The sequence below is a fragment of the Carlito syrichta genome, unplaced genomic scaffold (genome assembly GCF_000164805.1).
Source record: "Carlito syrichta isolate Samal-C Ts95f unplaced genomic scaffold, Tarsius_syrichta-2.0.1 Scaffold313327, whole genome shotgun sequence".
NCBI lineage: Eukaryota > Metazoa > Chordata > Mammalia > Primates > Tarsiidae > Carlito > Carlito syrichta.
Window position 1 is genome coordinate 437,133 of NW_007257423.1, and position 3,234 is coordinate 440,366.

Here is a 3,234-nt window from a genome sequence, read left to right on the forward strand (position 1 = left end):
CTGTAAAACTGCTACTGAAGATATTGCCCATTTTGACATTTAGAACCCGTTTCATAAAATCAGCAAATTATAAAGTAAATCCTTTTATAATGTAGTGCCAAGAAAAGGTTTGCGTCTTCTAAAGTGATATGGTGTTTTATCAGATAAGAAAACGCCAGCAAGTCATGCTTCTTCGTTTTGACTGCCAGGAACTCAAAACTAATACCCTTCTGCTATCAATCTCTTGTCAGTAGTCTTTCTTCTTGCAGGGGAATGGGGCTTCACACAATATGTAGCAACCCAGACCCAGTAGATTTAAATCTGAAAATAGGCTCGGAAGATAGGAAGACAGCGACGTCTAGACATTTTCAAATTCATCCTATCACGGCAGTTATTCCCTTGGTTCACCATGCCTGAGTGTAGTCATCATGGATAGCTTCATTTAAAAAGTCAATTAAGTACTGAGAGAGAGAGCAAAGAGAGAATTTTTAAAACTGTGTAAACACTGCTAGCTGTGTAAACACTGTTTGTCTTACAACATTCTGGTTTCAAATTCTTTCAAACCAAAGCCTGTTTACTCCCAGGGTCTCGGAACTCCTTTCTCATTCTTCATTTTTATTCTCGAGGAAAAAGACAATCCTTTGTCTGAATTCCTCATTTCCTGGAGAAACTTTGGGAATTTTGATATTTATTTGATTATATGTTCTTCCTCAACATTTTTTTGCCTTCAGTCTTTACTTTAACCTCCATATATTTATACTATAAACTGTTTCAAATTACTTCTCAAAGAGAGACTAAAATACAAATAAATCAACCCATAAATTGAGAGCCAGGCTAATTATAGTGCTAATGAACACTTCAGTGAGGCATTAAAGCCCTGGTTTGGGATTGAATTGGCAAAATGTGTCAATGGCTTCTGGGTTGCAAAATTCCACAGGACCTAGGAGACTTGGTATAAAAGAGCAGTTTACAGTCCTTCTCCACCTTAAAGAAAATAAAATTTCTTTGCATTTCTGTGAAATAGCAAATAAAAGGGTGAACTTGATCTGTTTTTATTTCAGTATTTCTCTCTTTACTTAATGACGACTCAGGTTTGCTCTCTCTAATAACCCATTTTGCTGTTTCAGGCAGTCTGTTTTTAAGCAGGCGAGAGAAATCAGGACACACCACTCAGGCAAGTGAGTCATATATGTAAATCATTCTGCTTGGGCAAAGCCCTAGGTTTTGTGTTGCTAGTTACCCAACACAGCTGGGGAAAAAAATTGTATATATTCACCATCTTCCAATATATTATAGTGCTACTTTATTTTAATCACCTCTTCTGATTGTATTGTCAGCTAGGAAAGAGCTAGGTGACAGCATGGCATTGCTCCATAGAAGATTTTCTAGTTTTCATTGTATTCGACAATCACAACATAGAAAACTGAACAGCAAAATAGCACAAGAGTTAAACAGGGCCAGCTATTAAACCCAGCTATAGAGAGAGAACTTTAAATTTGCTATGACACAAAACAACAACAATCTCCTGATATTTATTGTATCAGGACTGCATTATCCCTCTGGATCATTACTGTCATCATGAGCTATACATTTTGTTTCAGTTTTAGTTGCTTCAGTGATACATCACTGTTTGCTACAAATGCTGCACTTTCTATAAAGGAAGAAAAAAAGCAATTGATATGTGAGCCCCATTCTTCTAATCAAGTGAGAAAACAGGAACGTAGAATGGAATATGTCTTGACTTCCAATGTCTTTAGTGTGATTTTTTTTTTTTTTAAAGACATGGGGTACAATTCAGGGTTAGATATACATATGTTCATTATCAGGTACCCTTGTTGATGAGGTGGATTCCCTCTCCCCTGGCAGTTTCCCACTATTGCAAATCCCACCTCCCCCCCCATACCCTGGTAGTTTCCCACTACTGCCAATCCCTTTCTTATAGCATTATGATAATTGTTCAAGGTCTGCTTATGAGTGAGAACATGTGGTACTCTGTTCTTTGTTTCTGTGACAGATCACTGAGTATGATAGACTCTAAATCCACCCAAGTTGCTGCAAAGTCCATATGTTTCTTTATGGCTGCATAATATTCCATTTTGTATAGTTGAGTCTCACTCTATTGCCTAGACCGGAGTGCAGTGGCATGATCATGGCTTACCATAGCCTCAACCTTCCAGGCTCAGGTGATCCTCCCACCTCACCTTCTCAAATACCTGGGACTACAGGTGCGTGCTACCACATCTGGCTAATTTTTAAAAATAGTTTTGTAGAAATGAAGTCTCGTTATGTTGTTCAGGCTGAATCTGTGTGATCCTTTACATAGGGCTTAAAAGAGACAATCTAAAAAGAAATACACTTTTAAATATGTATTTGTTTATAGGCTATACTGTATTATCAAAAAATTAAATTATTAAATCAGTTATATGTGACGTATAAGTAATGTTTAATAAATAAACTTCTCAAAATAAGTTTTGAAAAATCTGAACTTCCTCAATGTCATAATTATATATGTGTGTATGCATATATGTGTATGTTAATATAGATATATATGTATGATGTGGATGCAATTGTGGATGTATATGTATTATATACATCCATATATGATTTATCTACAAGTATAGATACATATAACTGTAATGTCTTATTACATTTGAGAATCTGGCTGCTGGTGCAAAATTTTAACTTTCAAAAAGTTCATTCATACATTTACTCTTGCAGCAATTAATTTATTCAAAAAATATTTATTGAGATTTTTGGGCAAACCATTAGGTTCATTGATGGATTTAAAAATGATTAAGACTGCTGCTTATTCAAAAAGAGATTACAATTCATTTAAGAAGACAAGGAAGTTGTACAAGCAGCTAGTATAGAAGCAAGAATAATTAAGAGCCAAATGACTGGTGCCAAGGAAGATCTGTTCTTTCAAATAAATGCAATTTGAAAATTGGAGGCTTGACATCTAAGCTAGGTCTTAGAAAACGAGTATAGTTGCAAAGGGAAAAGGAGAAAGTCATGTCATTTCATTAGAGCAAATGACTTAAGAAAATACAAAGAGACAGGAAAAAGCTTCCATTGAACTTCAGACCATCAAATTTAGCTACGATGTTAGCTATATTTTTAGCAACTGATGTGAAAGATGAAGTTAGAAGTGGTAGTTGTGGTTCAGAGTAAAGGATAGTAAATGTATGCCCGAAATGTGTAGTCTTCAACAAATAAGCAGCAGAGATTCACTGAAATGTTCCAGTGGGTGAGTAA